General features: G+C 40.3%; 1 protein-coding gene across 1 annotated transcript in view; it reads left to right on the top strand.

Annotated features, from left to right (window-relative positions):
* The first annotated feature begins 1098 nt into the window (after positions 1-1098).
* Positions 1099-16497, top strand: part of PDE4D (phosphodiesterase 4D) — a 1130464-nt gene continuing 1115065 nt past the window's right edge. Inside the window, exon 1 of the mRNA XM_019532104.1 lies at positions 1099-1223. The gene's annotated coding sequence lies outside the window, so the exon portion shown is untranslated. The remainder of the gene's footprint in view (positions 1224-16497) is intronic.

Here is a 16497-nt window from a genome sequence, read left to right as displayed (position 1 = left end):
TTAATAGAACAGATTTTTAAAAATTCCCAGTGCACTGTTTTTCTATTGGAAAATGGTGATTTATCAAAAATGAAATGTTCAGTGGGACTCTGATTTTTGATGATTTGTTTTCCATATGGGAGAGAGCTGTTTTTATTAATAGAATTTATTGGATAATTTGAATTTTTTACATGGCATTTTTATTTTTTTATTATAGTATACATTTAAAGCTTAAATTGGGAACATTTCAATTAACCTGAAACCATTTTTGTGGAAAACTCCATTTTACAAACTGCGTTGTGCCACCCCTTCCCCCCCCCCAATAAAAACAGATTTCAAAATAGTAGAATATCTCACAAGACAGATATTCACACAGTGGCTTTATTGTATCTGATCTGTCTTCTCCTCTGTGGCTTTCATTTATTTATTTATTTTTAATTTAGTAAGTCCCAGTTCCATAAAGCACACTTTTCTGGTCTCCTACTTTTTCCCTATGGAAAAAGCACGACCTTTTAAAAATCTTCAATTTTAGCCTTGTTTACACCAGAAGTGTGATGCTCTTATTTGCTCTTCACAGAATTTTGGTATTTTGAATGACCATCTTCAGTCTGAACAACAAAAAACTTGCTCTGAACAGATTTTATGCAAGGCAAACCACATTAAAATAGCTATGTTATTTCAGTTTCCAGCAAAAGAGCAAGGAGGCAATTGCATGTGATGTATTAATCCAGGTTACATAGCTTTCTGTCAGTTCTGTGAAAAAAGATGATTATTAGTAAGTTGGGAGGATTGTTCCCCTTGCTTTTATAGCATTTCAATGGACAATATGACTTACAGCCTGGCATTCTTGATCGTAGCACTTCTGATCTCAGTGCAGTTATCTGCAGGTTTTGTTAACAGTGAAGCATATATATGATATCCTTTCATGTTTTCTGTTTTCTGATGGAAAGCAATCCCAGATAAGCAGATTAATGTGTGGGATAGCTCTTCTTTATTGTTCTGTTGCAGCACTTTCAGCTCTTCAGAGCCAGTTGGACTTGTTATGAGGAGCTAACTGATTGGCTGCTTCGTGGGCTCAGTTTCATAAATTATACTTCAGCATGCATGAGCATGAGCCCTACAGTTCCAGCAATCCAGAGGCCTGTCAGTTCCTGACTTTATGCATGTTTATTCCTACTTATTTTATAATATTGCCCTGGAATTTCCTGCCTTAAAAGAGTTTGTTATTGCCTCTTCAGGACTCTGTGAGTAATTCTGACTTTTTCAACTCTAAGTTAATTACATACTATAAGCAAGAATGCTTGTAATTAGGAAGTACTGTATTAGCAGCTGATTAACATTTTGAGATTCTGTACTGTGTGGTATCTAGTACAGTTAACCCTGTAGCAATCAACCTGTGCGGGTTAACACAGCTTTACATTATTAAATCCTGTCAGCTATATTGCAGATACGTTTTTCAGAAATGTCATGCTTGAGCCTCGCATACTGTGTATTTTACTACACAAGTACAAGGATGCTGCATTTGTGGGTTATTCATGCTGACACTGCATCTCATTAACTCTGAATTAAAGACATGTGACTTTTTTCCCCTAACACAAACCTACTTCATGTGGTTTGAGTATATTAGGCTAGTGGTGAATGAAGACTTACTAGGAGAAATACATAACAGTACAGCACATAATGTATTCATATATACTAAGAGTGACATTCTGCTTCTTGCAGTTGTTTTCACAGTACCTGAAAAACTGAAGCTTATTTTTAAAAAAAATCTGCTTTATTTCATATGCAGCTGAAGGGCTGTTAGGCTTATAATAAGTAAAATGCCAGCAGATTAGCATGTCGGCATTAAAAATCCACTCCAATATTGTATTAAAAGTGGGAAATGCCATTTGGGATTTGCAGTTTAATCTGATGAAGCCGTCATAGTCACTCCCTCATTGGTTTCCTGAGATTGTTGGGTGTTGATTTTGTTGCAGCTGAGTTTTAAAACAATACAGCCACAGATTAAGGTCAGAAATTAGAAAGCTAACAAACTGGTGTTTTTTTACTCTGAATGTAAGTGTAACAATGTACATGACCCTGCCATAAATGTAGCAGTTCATGCAAAGAGTTAACTTCACAAGCTTTCTGCAGTGTTTGTTCTTTCAACGGAAACATTATTGTGCAGTGTTTGCAATACTAATTTTATTTCGGATAAATGGCTTGCATTATACTCAGGACTACACACTTTCTGTTAAAGGACCTTAAGCCTATGCTGTTTCCTACTAGCTTTTTTTCTGAAGCTGTAGCTTCTCAGACTGACTTAATGTAAGTAATAACTTTTAAATAGTACATTTTCTTCAGAGAGCTGCCTGGTTCTTCCAAATGTACAGTACGGCTACTTAGTACTAAATATAGTTGTCTTAAATACTGCTGCAGCTTGTCTTGAAATCAAACTTTTTGACCATTATATTTGTTAGCAAGTAACATCTGTAATTAATTTTCTGTATCTTTTTCAAGCATCCTTCACTTGCCTCATAAAAAGTAGGGTTACAGCTGAAACTTTTTGCTATTCCATAGGAAATCTTGTTTTGCAAAATGTTTTCGGGATAACTTTGCAACTTTAAAAGTGGATTTTAGTTATGTTACACATTTGACATTTCATCTTGCTTTTATGCTTTATATGAATGCCCCTATGCTTAGTAGGTTTATTATAATGAACGTAAAAAGTATTCTTGCATTTCCTCAAATGGCCAAGTCATTATACTTTGTTATATCTTGGTATAGAATGATGGAGAACATTTTTGAACAGCTTACAGTGTGATGCACTCTAAAGAAGACACAACAAGAGGATGACAAAATGGAATTTAGTTCCACTGTGAAATGTACTTTGCCACACAAGTCACAGATAAACAAGTTCAGTGTCTCTGGTAGTTTTATGATTTCTAGACTCATACAGCTTCGGCTAAAGTGACCTTTGAGTTTAACTTTATGTAGTCATTTAAAGTAAGTAAACTTTTCAGTAGACCTCTAGGTAGTGTAATATACAATCTAAATGATGTTACTTGTAATTTACTTGGTGTAGATTATCTACATTTTAGCATGTACTGGTGAACTGCAGTATAAATAGTTATTCTTATTGCAGAATATTCATATAATAAACATTAGCTGGAGGAATATGGAAGGCATTTATGTGTAGTTTTTCATATGGTGTGTGACAGGCGATAGGAACAAGTTTACAATATCTTTCATTACACAACTAATCTATAATTGTATCTAATCAATGCTGCTTTATAGCTGAACGTGGCTAGTCGCATGCTTTTGTTTGTCATAATTAAAAAATAAAAAGGTAGATCCAGTGTTGGTTGTAAGGTCCAGAATGGATCGTGATGTGACCCCAGTAATGCTTGTGTAACAAATAAAAGAACCAATTTTTGGAAAAGCCTGCGTATCTCTTAATTATATTGGTTAGGGCGGGGGTTTGCAACCAGTGGTATGTGTACCTCTGGGGATACTTTGGAAGGCCCCAGGGGGTATGCAACAGTGGCACTGAGAAGCTAGTGGCATTTTCAGTTGTGCTGCTGCACACTGTCAGGGACCCCCTTCGCCTCACATGTTGATCGGCTGCTAGGGCACTCCCCGCTGCTAGACTAGTCACCAGGGGGACCCTGACCAATAAAGGTTGAAAACCCCTGGGTTAGGGGAATGCTGGAAGCTATGATACTGAGGGAAGTTATGTGAAAGAAGTCTATGTTATAAGTGAGTACATGCGTCACTAGATTGCTTCAAGTTCCATAGTACTAGGAACTGATAAGCAACTGATTTAACATAATGAAGGTGAGACTTGGAACACAACCTTGTTATTACAGTAGTGCCAAAAGGCTCTAATCTGGATCAGCTCTCATTGTGATGGACTCTGGACAAACAGATAGGAAGAGAAAGTCCCTGCCCTGAAGAAGTTAAGCTATAAATAGCAGAATAGACAAAGGATATGAGGGAAAGTGGAAGCACACAGTGGATAAGTAATCTTGGGCAACTTGCTAGCAAGGTCAGCAAGCAAAGTAGGAATGCCTCCATGCCCCTGATTTCAGGTCCAGTGTTCTATCTGCTAGACCAGTGTGTATGCCTCTATGTGCCAAAAAAATTGGTGCTTGTACTCCATACACCTGATGTGTCTCTGCATGTTCTCTGATAGTCACCGTGAGGCATTAGGCACCAACTTTTATTTTTGCTGGGGGTGGGGAGAGTCAGATGATGGACATGTGGAAAGTTTTACACATTTCAGGTGACAGCCCTCTTCCTGAGGGCCCCATGTACTTGGTGCCTCTGCCACATGGTAAGTAATAGTAGTATTGCTGCACATTGACAATCAGAAGCTCACCTGCCATTATTAAAATTTAGACATGTACCCACTGGCAAAATGCTGTGTACCCCTAGAGGTATGCATACCTCAATTTGAAAACCACTGTTCTCCCCTTCAAGAAATGTTTTGGGGTCCAATAGTATGTTCAAGTGAGTGAGAGAGATTGGACTAATAATTACTCTGGGAGTGTAGGTGGCTGGATCTTGCAGTTTTCTTCCGAGATGATTTAATCACTTTTCAAAGCCAGTAAGCATAGGTGCCTGAGTTTTTAATATTCTTCAGGTTTAAAAAATGGAGAATGGCAATTGCTGCGGTTGGGGGTATCTCTGCAAAATACACTCAAGTTGCAACTTGTGTGGTGTTCCTAACTTGAGTCCTGGTACACAGATAGTCCCTTGTTTGATTGTGTTGATTAGGCCCTCATGGGATACAGGGCAAAGCATGACTTAGCATGGATTGCCAGCTGCTGATGTGGCTCCTCTACACCCTATCTCCACCAAGAGTCTAAATTTATATTGGATTGCCATAATTTCTACCATATGCCAAATTGAGATGGACAAGTTCCTCTTCCTTGTAACTCACTGGAAAAGAATTTTGATAGTACCTTAACTCAAGTTGAATTTGCAATGAAGACATACCTTGGCATCTTTACCCCTTTGAATCAAGCTTAGTACTTTTGCAAGAGCACCAGTGGACTTGTTTGAGGATCAGAGTCACTAACCACTATGTGACCACCACAGGGGCAGTCCTTTCCTCAGAGTCTGGAATCTAAGAACGTGTTTACTTCAGAGCCCCACTGAAAGGCTTCATTCCCAGGCCCTTAGTGAAGTTTGGCAAGCAGAGCTGAGTAGTATGGGATAGCATGCTGATGTTCTAGGTTTTGCTGGCTGACTTGGTATTTTATATTTCTTGTTGGCCTGTATGGATGTTCTGTGTGTATACATGGCCCATCCGTTTAAAAAATGGTGTTGGTATAGGTGTCTGGGGCTTTAGCCTGATACTTTTATGCAAAATTTGGAGAAAACAATAATTAAACTAAAGTGTTTTTCTTTGATGAAACCTTAGGGGCTGACACTGTGCTGGTTTATTAGCAAGTTGAGCTGAAGTGTGTTCCAGTGAAATAACTTATATCAGAGCTATGCAACATGGTTTGGAAAGCTCTTCAGTAAATATTTTTGTTCACAAATATTTAGCTCTATTTTTGCATGTGACAGCACTGGAATATTGGCTACAGCTGTGTCCTATTTTTTATCTGTATTACAATCTCCTCATGGGTGGTTATTGTAAATCTGGTGCAGCCAGTTAAGTTCTCATCCCCCCACTCTCCACTTCATGTGTATAAAGCAGTTCTGCTGTTCATACCATAGAGGTAGAATTCAGGAAATTAACCCTGGGTGTCTCTTGTAAATGTACCCACATCATCCACTGGACACAGCTCTCTCACCTTTTGGAGAGTCCTTAATGCAGATAGCTAACAGAAAAGTTCTCTTACAAAAATTGTTGACAGGCACACACACCATCTGCTTAGTAAGGCATTTATCTTTTGCTAGTAAATTCATGGCAGCTCTGGGAATTAAACATAGGTCATAGTGGAGGTTTGGACTGGGCCCCCTGTTGCTGTTGTCATGGAGGAATATTGTTTGAATGTTAATAATAAGGGACTGTAAGATCATACGCAATGACTGATGCAGAAAGTCTTCTTTAGTACTGCAACATTTAACCTTTTGTGTAAATATACTCTGTTGTGACAGAAGTACTTTTAATATGGTTTGGCTTACTGTGGCACTTATATCTTGTAATATTTCAGAGCTGCCCACAAGGTTCTTTTTCCAATTGATAACCAGAACTCTAAAATTCAAAAGAAGAGGTAGGATGCCATTGTCTAAAATAGACTTTACTTCCTTCTGTCATTCTTGCTTATAGCTTTCTGCGCACACTTAAAAATATCCATCCACAGTGTAATGCATATTCCAGAGGTCAAGAACGGGATAAAAGGGTCAAGGTCAGTCAGAAATTCCGTGCATCTTTTTTTTTTAAATGAGGAGGTTCGTCTTATGCTCTAAACTTGTCAAAATAGGCCTGTAACATTTGTTTTATGGAAAAAACAAGAGAGAAAGAGAACACATTCTGTGATAGTGAGGCCTTGATGACTCTTCTTATGATATTGTCAGTGAAGGCTTTTGTGTAAGCTACCAAGAATTATTTGAGTAACAAATAAATTGTGTTGTACTTTTAGATAGATTGAGGAAATACATAAGGGCAGAAACATTCTTGAAGTTGAATCTCTCATTCTGGGATGGGGAGGAAAATTGCTTTATATTTAGGATATGGTTTATTTTTTAATGGTAAACAGTGTACAAGAAAGGGGAAGAAGGAGGTGTTTTTATGGATCTGTGGTAGGAAGGTATGTGGATAAAGATATTCTGGGATCTGGTGGATTGCTGAGCTGTATGCAGTAGAAGTCTTGACAAAACTTTAAACTTGTTTTTACAGGGATCATTTGAAGTATTCAGTTTCAAGTAATGCCCAACACTAAGAAAAGTTCAGTGATGTAAATCCTAGCAATCCAAGCTCATTGTTGGTTTCAATTACCTGTTGGATTTGGTAGGAACAATTATTCCCCCCCACAAAGCTTTACTTAAAATGCCTAGTAGTTGCTTAAGTTGGCAGGAGTCAGCAGGTAGATTATCTAGCTCACCTTTTTGTGTATGAGAGACTTGCTCTTCAGTTGGGTATAAGCTGTAGCCGTGTTGGTTTAAGGACATAGGCAGACAAGTTTTCCCAGATGGAGGGTACACACCTACTGCAGATGTTTCCCCAGCCTGATAAAGTGTTTTTAAATGAGAGAGCTTGCTAAGAAATTTTTTTCCAACTATTTAGTTGGTCTAATAAAGGATATCAGATATACCTAAAGAACCTCATCTGCCTATTGCTCTTCTATAGTATCTAACAGGTGGTAGCTGGTGGAGACCTTGCTGGAGTATGGATTATTACAACGATTGGTCAGTGCATATACCAATCAGATGGAGGCCCTGCTAACAGCATGAACTGGCATAGGCCCCAGTGAATGCAAAATTAGGCATACCATATATGGCTTCATACAAATACTGGTAGAGTAGGGCATTAGTTTCAGAGGAGCCTCTGAGGCCAACAGAAAGAGGGTGAATGAATAAAACCTGTACAGAGCACCAAAACAAAGATCAAAATGATGTGGCCACAGATGTCTGGTAGGAAAGTTGTACTAATTGGTGAGATGTAGGATGTGTACACTGTAAACATGCAGCTGTTTCAACTGTTCTATAAAAAGGGGCCTGGGAATCCTTAATAATTTGTACTAGGATTAGGGATTATGCTGATGCCTGTACCATGCCTGAAAATGACCTGGCTAGCACCATGAACCAGCTGGTGATGAGTTTGTGTCTGGGTTTATTTGTAGACAACAAACCTGTCCAAGTTTTTTGTCACTAGGAACTGAAGGCTGGTCTCTTTCTTGTAACAATAGGAGTTGACAGAAGTGATATTTGCCACATGATCAGCTGCTTGAAAGGATTCGATAGCCATGCCTTGACAGAAGAGCGTGGCTGCAGAATACTTTGTGCAACAAATTAACCCTTATTTCATGATGGTTCAGATGGAGGCGCTCTGAAATGGACCATATTCATTAACTTCTGTTTGTCTCTGTGTGAGCCTGACTGGAATGATGCAGCACAGCCCTGCCCCTGATGCTGCCTGCAGGATGAGAGGGAGAGAAGGGACTGTGGGGAGCTCCAGTCTGGGGTTTGCCCAGCCTGCACTGGAAGCCGGGCAGGTAGATTGGAGCCCCGTACCTTGGAGAGACTCCAGTCCCTCTCTATCCGCACAGGCTGGACAAAACCCAGACTGGAGCTTTCTCCCTTCCCTTCTCCCCATGCCAGCACCAGAGATGGGAGATGGGGGCAGGGCTAGGGGGGAGAGGCTACAGACACACAGTTCCTCCTGGATTGGCTCTAAAATGGAGCATGGCCCCCCACCCCTGGACCCAACAGCAAACATCTGTTGAGTTTGGTGGGGTGAGGGGGTGTCACTAATTTGTGATGCTTTCTGTGAAGTGTCAGGAGTTGCAGCAGGGAGCTGCATGTCTGTCTGCCCAGTGGGGTTGTTTGGAGCACAGTCTCACAGGCAGTACCCTGACAGTATGCTCACTAACCACCTAAGCTGGGGGAGCCTGATGTAGCTGGTAATACCTAATCCCCAAACAACACCAATGGAGTCAGATAACAACATTGATGGAGTCTGTCCTGACAGGACTGGTGACTCCCTGGAGACCTGTAGCTGATTTCCCCAGTGACCTTGGTATTTATGCCTTTAGCCTAAGCTGTTGTAATTGCTATTCCAAATAGCAATCAAGCATCTTTTATATTTTTTGTAGTGATCTGTAGACTTCTCTCATTCACTAGCATGGGCAACAGTCAGCCCATATCCACCCACTTCCTGGCCTGGCCCCCTGTGCTGGAGTCTTCAGTTTCAGATCCTCCTTGGTGGTCAGACTGCAACTTCCTAATCTCTCCCTGGCTCCTTTTTTAAAATATAGCATTAAAGAAGTGGATCTAGAAGTGGATAGGCCCACAGCCTTAAAAGGCCATCTGCCTGATGCTTCATGTGCATATTAATGATGGTGGAAAGGGGCCAGGTTACATAATGACTGCTAAAAACTCAATATTCAAGAGTAGTTAACAACAGATTTGAGAAGTAGTTTATTTTCTAGTAATACTGCTGTAGAATATATTGACAAATGTTGACTTTTGAATGGCATCAACTGTTATGACTTGGCTTTCTGTGATGATTAAATTTTACTTTGGTATGTTCCATCTTGAACAGGCTTACTTAATCTTTCTGCAAAATCATATTTTAAGCTTCCTTATGTTGCCCATCCATTCTGAAAATGTAGATCTAAACTTAATATAATGCTCCAAATAAGCATTGTACAATCTTGTGTACAATGTAATAACTGATTAGCCTAGTCATTGTTTTACCTGTGATACTTCTACTGATACCCACTAAAATTGCCACTGAAATATAAAGAGCATTTCAGACTTTCATCAAAAATGTTTAGTAATAGTTTCTTGATGAAATCTACGCAAAGAGATTTTATGTATGTAAAAGCCAAAATATGAAATAAGAAACTGAAATGTAATTTGCTTTTTATGTATTACAACACAAAAATGTATAGTCTATGTAAGTGGGCAGTAACTCTTAAACTGGGCATCAGAGTGAAAATTTGCTTGTCTGTTGAACTTGCGTAAATCTGCTGTGAAACTGGCCTTGCTAATTCCCAATGTATTAATTTCACAACCCTTTTGATTATTGAATAATATTTTATAGAGGAGACTGAGTACGTATTTATGTAGGAGATTTTATTCTTTCTTTCCTCCTGATGAACATCCCCAAAAACTAGTAACTGCGGCAAATATACATCCAGAGCATATGCATCAACCTTCACATGCAGAAAGGTGACCAAATACAAATGATGTATTCTAAATATCTTTTTAAAAAATAAAATAAGGCTTAGTTTTTTTTTAATCTTTACACCTTTCATAGTCTAAATGCTCTGTGTGGCATGTAAACTCGACTCTCACTGAGGTCTGCACATCTGTGACTCATCCATTTTAACAGATGGCTAGATCTGTGGTGTCCTAAGCAGTCGCAGCACAACGTGGTGTTTGGCACAGATGTATTTTGTGCATCCACCTCTCTTTGACCATTAAAATGCCTGGCACTGCTCCAGTTGTTTGGTGAATGAAAGACTCTGCTGCCTCTGGGCCAACAGGCACGTAGCTTCTGTTATGTGCCCCTTTTATTTCCATATGGATATTTCCTTTCAGAACATTAATTTTGGAGAGAAGGGGGGATTTGTAAATGACTGCCTAGACTATTTTATGTACTTGATATATATTTTTGTATATATTGATGAATAAAGGTAAACAAAAGAACTAGTAGATATCAATATACTATGCATTTAATTTTAAAATGAATATGCTAATTGCCTAAATTATTTTAAAGTAATTTTGGTTCACATAAATCCATCAAAGTGTTTGGAGAAATCTGTCTCGTTTATTGGCCTGTTAATTAAGTTTATTATGGATGAAGACCATCATTCATGGTGACACAGAGTCTGAGAACGTGAAATCTAGACGCTGGAGTCACTTCCTAAAAGTCTCTGATGGCAAGGTTGTTTTTAAAAGCATTCAGATTCAAGTGCCCTGTAGCGTGAGTGGCTGTGGGAATTACTAGTATATAGTATAACCCACAGGAGGGTAGGCATAGTTCCCAAATTCCAGAAATGATACAATTTAGACAAACAGGAGAGGAATTTTTCCATGCAGGGTGAGCACTGAAAGATGGCATTTACAAACAAGCCCTAGGAGATGGATGCATTGAGGTAATGACATTAAACAGCCTTTTCATCACTAGGCTCAAGGACTTCTGAATGTGACAAGTCAACATTGACAAAGTTATTTCAAAGCACTTGAAAGAGAGTTGGTGGTCTTGGTTTACTTTGCCTGGACTTGTTGGCACAGACTATTGTGTGTGTTGTCAATTTATCATAATTAGCACAAAATCTTTTGTTAGAACTCAGAGAAGCCACTAGTTGAAGAAGGATAAAAACGTCTTAGTGTGAGGAATCTGAAGATTTTGTTTTGTGATCACAGAACTTTTCTTCAGACTTCTCAGTCCTTTCTGAAACATGTCGCCCTTTACATTTTTAAATAAAAATGGTGATCGGCCACTGGTGCCTCCCCTCCCAGTATTAGGAGGCACCATTCACCCATGTTAAATGTGGCAGTACTGTGAAGTATTTAAGCTTCTCCTACTAGACACTTGTGACAGAGAGTATCTAACCATGCAACTTAATGTAGTCTTGAATTCCCTCGGTTTGAGGAGTCTTTTATGCTGTCTCTAGCAGTCTGACGTGTTTTTAGGGACAAAATCTGTCCATTACCTATTACTGAAAATGGTACTTCACAGTCTAATTGCCATAGGATTGTATGACCTGCTGACCTCACAGTAGTTTAAAGCCAGTCTTCTTTCTTCCCCCTCACACCGCCCACCACTGCCCATCTCTGCTTACTTGTGGCTGTCCATACTGTCTGTCCCAGGGGAGTAGACAGGGAAGAGTTAACTGGTCTGTTTGGCCCCCACCACTGCTCTGGGCTGAGACTGCCCAGAGAGCATCAGTGGTGGCAATAGATGGACGGGCAGGCAGGTTAACCCTTCCCTGGGACAGGCAGAAGTAAGCGGGAGGGAGGTGGCGGGGGCAGTGGCTAGGGCCTGGGGAGGAGTGGGGGCATCAATGGCCCCAATCTGGGCCAGCAGGAGAGGGTGTCAACATTAAGGTATAGCCTAGAGTGGCTACACCTTAGTGTAACACAAGCTGAATCAGAGATAATCCTGTCTTAGTGCTGTAACTTTGAGCTGCATAATGAGTGCTTAAAACTAATTTCAGGTGTTAGTGTGGTCAATCCAGGTTTAAGAGCTCCAGGAGCTGCCCAACATTACTGTATAACAGGGTCCTAAGATCCCCATCCTGTACATAGCTTCTACTCTGTCATCGCAAGTTTCTTTTCTGCCTCTGGTTTCCCTCTTCCTCTGCTGTTCCTGTTGTCAAGAAAGGAACCTCCTGGTATGTAAGTATAATGCTCTCTTCTCGCCTCAAGCCTTTTGTGTGTGGTTTTTTTTTTTTTCAATTCCTGCAGTAATGTCCAATTGTCCATCTCATTCTCCTACCTGGGGATTTTTCCATTGTGCACTTGAACAAGAACACTCTTTAGAATACCTATTGTTCAGCCAGAGGAAAATTGCTAAAGTTGATACTTGGTTTTATAGCTGCTTCTTGGCATAATGAATGATGTATTACACACTGTATATTATTAAGGCATTGCATGATACGACAGTTTCATAAAATTAAAAAGCATTCCGTAAGCCAGATGGAGGTAGATTTCCTCTAATTAGCTATGGAATATATCAGTTAGCACTTCTTTGTATCTTTTTAAATCCTTCACATTTCTTGAGTACTTCATTTTAACCTGAACTACATCAAGCTATTCCTTCATGATGACTTATTTTTATTATGGTAATACCCAAGAATCCCAATTAAGAGGAAGGGATCCACACTTACAGACAACACACAGACAGCAGTAGGCTATGGGCTCCCCACAGCAGGTTCTAACTACGTCAGACAGGAGGTACTAAATGGATAAGTCTGAGATGACTACTTGTCAGAGCTCACCACTTGCTTTTGAGGTGTACAGGTTTCCCATGCCAACCATGGTTTTGAGTATCCACACTTAATAAGCTATATACCATTTTGGCTACCATGGTATACACTTTTGAGTAACCACGGTTTTCCATGGTCGTGCATCAGGTCTCCACCTGCTATTCTTTCCATATTCTTTTGTCTTGCCAACCATGGTTTTGCCAACCAAGGGAACTTTCAGGAACCTAGCCCCAGTGCTTGGTGAGGGAAACCTGTACAATTTTACCAATATCCATATAACCAACATTTTCTGAATAGAAGCAGGCAGTAAAATGAAAGGATACTGAATGACAGAGGAGATCAATTGTACAAGCTAGAATAGTGAATTCCAATAGTGTTTGCTCAGGTGAATTCTTTCTTTGAACACATTGCTGAAAAAACAATAATATAAATAGGTTTCTAAATTATTTGACAATTGATAGGTTTCCAGAAAATATACATCAAACTTGATATTGTGAAGAGTTTACCTAGTTCTAGTAAGATATTTTTGAGGGCCAGAATGTCAGGAAGAAATTGGGGTGTATTTGGTAGCAGTGATGCTTGGAGACAAAAAGAAATGCAAAACTCTAGAACTCTTGATTCAGAGATGATGCCTTTTATTAGATCAACTAAGAAATTGCAAAAAAATTATCTTTTTTGCAAGCTTTCGGCACACATGCCCTTCTTCAGGCTGAGGGAAAATTAAAGATGGTAAAAGTCCCTATAGGTAAAAAATAAACTTCATTTTCCACAGAGGAGCTAAAGGTGAATGGGTGTTCCTCTGGGTCCATGAGAGTTTCTTTGCGTGAGTTAACTCTGAGGTGCAAATAAGGCAGGATTTCTTCCCTGGTGGTGTCAGATGGCAGAAAGGCAGGGAGGTTTAGAAATCTTTCTTCATTTAGCAATGAAGTTTATAATTCCAAAATTAGCTAAAATTTGGCATCTTCCATGTTTCAGGGATGTATTTGGTAGCCATGTTGGTCTGAGACTAAAAGAAATGCAAAACTCCAGAGCTCTTGGCTTAGAGATGACACCTTTTTATTAGATCAACTAAGAAATCAAAAAAAGAAGAAGAAGAAACTGGGGACTGATGTGATTTTTTTTTTCCTGTGAAATCATGCTCTGGGATGATGATAGTAAGAAACTTTAGAATCAATCTCAGGTTTTCCTTTAAGACTAGCCACTCCCCTGTGCACTTTGAAGAGTTCAAATAGAGCAGAAACTAAAGAATGCTTTTTCATTGACAAGATCTGATATTTTGACATAAGCAGACGGGGTTCTTGGGGTAAATCTGATATCTTTTATTAGATGAACTCAAATAGTTGAAAAACTCTTCTTAGCAAGCTTTTGAGTGCAAACACCACTAGTCAGGCTGAGGAAGTGTCTGCAGATGGACTGTGCTCTTCCTGGATGGGGTGGTAAAGCAGCCAGAGGCCAGTACTTGCATACATATTGGCCTCTGGCTGCTTTGCTACCCCATCCAGGAAGAGCACAGACCATCTGCAGATGCTTCCTCAGATTGACCAATAGAGTACAACCTACATCTCTGATATTTTGACATTTGCATTTTTGTTTTATATCAAGAAAGAGAAATAAGACACATCCAAGAGTAGTCAACTCTGTGGGTAGGGCACTGACCTGGAATATGGGAAACCTAGGTTAAAGACTCTTTACTTAATTTAGAGCAGAGAACAGATTTTGCGCTCTCATACCTCCTGGGTGAATGTTCTATCCACCATTCCACTAGGTATTTTTGGGCTGTTCAGACTCTCCTTTTAAAAGTGTTCTAATTCATATACAAATTAAACATTTATTTTAATGGGAGAGAGACGTTTTAGCTACATGATTAGGGCATTAAAGTGGACGAAGCATAGCCTTGAACTGGGTCTTCTACATGCTGATTTAATATCTTTACCACTGGATTATTGAAAATTCTGGAACCGACCTCTCATTTTGACCAGAAATTCCCTTCTAGATTAGAGAGACTTTCCAATAAAATCTGTTCTAGAAGACCGATACATTTCCATGTAAAGTTCTGGTTTTCATGAATCAATGTTCTATTATGTAAAACGTTACATTGACCTGCTGTAATTTTTCATTAGTAGATTGACTGGACATCTGAACTGGCAGCTGTTTGAAAGTTCAGAATTGGGTTTGAGAATTGCTCAAGAAGGGGGAAAGGAAGGAATACAAAAGGGTGGGCAGAGTAAGTTGGCTAGTGAGAGTGCAGGAGCAATTATAATCCTTTACTAGCAGTTCAAGGGGTTTTTTTTTTTTTTTTTTTGTAACCTGTAAAGGCACCCATCTTGATTAGTGTACTGAAGGTATGCTGCTGACACTTAATGATCTTCCCTATGTAATTACAGTTTTGCGTCAATAAACACATGCTTAACTTGAAAAATATAGGTCCTCTCATTAACTCCAGTGCAGTTACTTGCATGGTTGAGGAGTTTTGTTTATGTATCTTGCCTGGTTGCTGGAGCAGTGGGGGAGGAGCAATGGCGATGGGGGCAGCAGCCCCTGTCATGGTTTCCCCGAGCACGAGCCTCTTCCCAGCGGGGAGCCAAGCTGTGGAACAAGGAAACCGCTGTGGGCCATGGCAGTGGCAGCAGCCCTGGGTAGGGGGGCTCTGGCCATCTCCAGGCCCCGGTGGTCCCATGCACAGTCTGACACAGCTCTGCCTGTTCTTCAGTGCAGTGTCCCCTCCAGGAAGGGGCTCATGCTCCACAACACTGACAGGGGCTGCTGCCCCCATCAAGGGCCCTGCCCCCTCCTGTTGCAACAGCTGGGTGAGAGCACAGCCAGACACTTGCAGGCATGCCCGGTTAGGGATGGGAGTTATTCCTCCTTCCTCTGGCATCTGGAGGAGGGGGCAGCAGGGTGCTTATTCTGCTGCTTGCCCCATGCAGGGAGTGAGCATTTGGGGCAGGCAGATCTGGCTGTGGTCCCTTGGGGGCAGTGATGGTAGAGGGGGGGAATAAACTGCTGCTCTACATCCTCTGCCTCAGGGGCCATGATGGCCTGCCACTGCAGCAATGAGGGGGAGCACCTGGCAGACCTGGCTTGGGTCCTTGCCAATGGGACAGGGGGAGGGGAATTAAACCTCTCTCTGGCCAGACCCCTGCCCCTGCCTGTCCCTGCTGGGCTGGGGAGCAGAGGGGTAGGGCCAACCTTGCTCTGCTGGAGCACAACCCAGAGAGCATGCCAAGATGCTGGGGGACTCTAGTTTAAGTTAAACCTGGAAGAGGTCTGGGACAGATGTTGCATAAACTGGTTTGACCTCAATCAGTTAAGTCTGATACCAAATTCAACCAGGTTTACCTCAGATCAGTTTCAGCCATTTTGAAACTGGTTTATATATACTGAACATCTGTTCTACTATAGTTTTAAACCAGTTTCTGATGAATTAAACCAGTTTATGAGCAATGTTGGTCCCTAGCCAAATTATTTTCCTGCATGATATCCCTGCCTGGAAAAGAGCTGCACATGCACACACAGGTTTTATCATGAGTTGTGGAGAGAAGGGCTTTTGGGACTGGGTTTATAAACATACTTATTAATCTAGGCTTCTCTTGAAGCCTGAACTGATTTAAATTGATTTCTGCTGATGGAATGAATCTGAAAACAGAGAGGCTACACTCTACCTTGTAGAGAGTGGAATTGTTTTCCATTGATAACAGCAAAGCCAACTGGTTTAATAATTCTGGCCTTGAAATTTTAGTGATGTACATGTAAATTTACCTTTCAGTCATGTGACACAAAGTATACATGTAACCAAGAAATTATGCACAGAAAGCAAAGAAGAGTACCTTTATCTGTAGCAATCAACGATTTTCCACTGAATGCAATAAAAAGTATCGGATTGTAGCAAAATCCCCAGTTTTTCTTTTATTTTTTTTTAATG

Source organism: Crocodylus porosus, unplaced genomic scaffold (genome assembly GCF_001723895.1).
Source record: "Crocodylus porosus isolate Cpor-Errol unplaced genomic scaffold, CroPor_comp1, whole genome shotgun sequence".
In the NCBI taxonomy this organism is placed as follows: domain Eukaryota; kingdom Metazoa; phylum Chordata; order Crocodylia; family Crocodylidae; genus Crocodylus; species Crocodylus porosus.
Note: the sequence above shows the minus strand (reverse complement) of the source record. Positions and strands in the feature narration are given on the sequence as shown.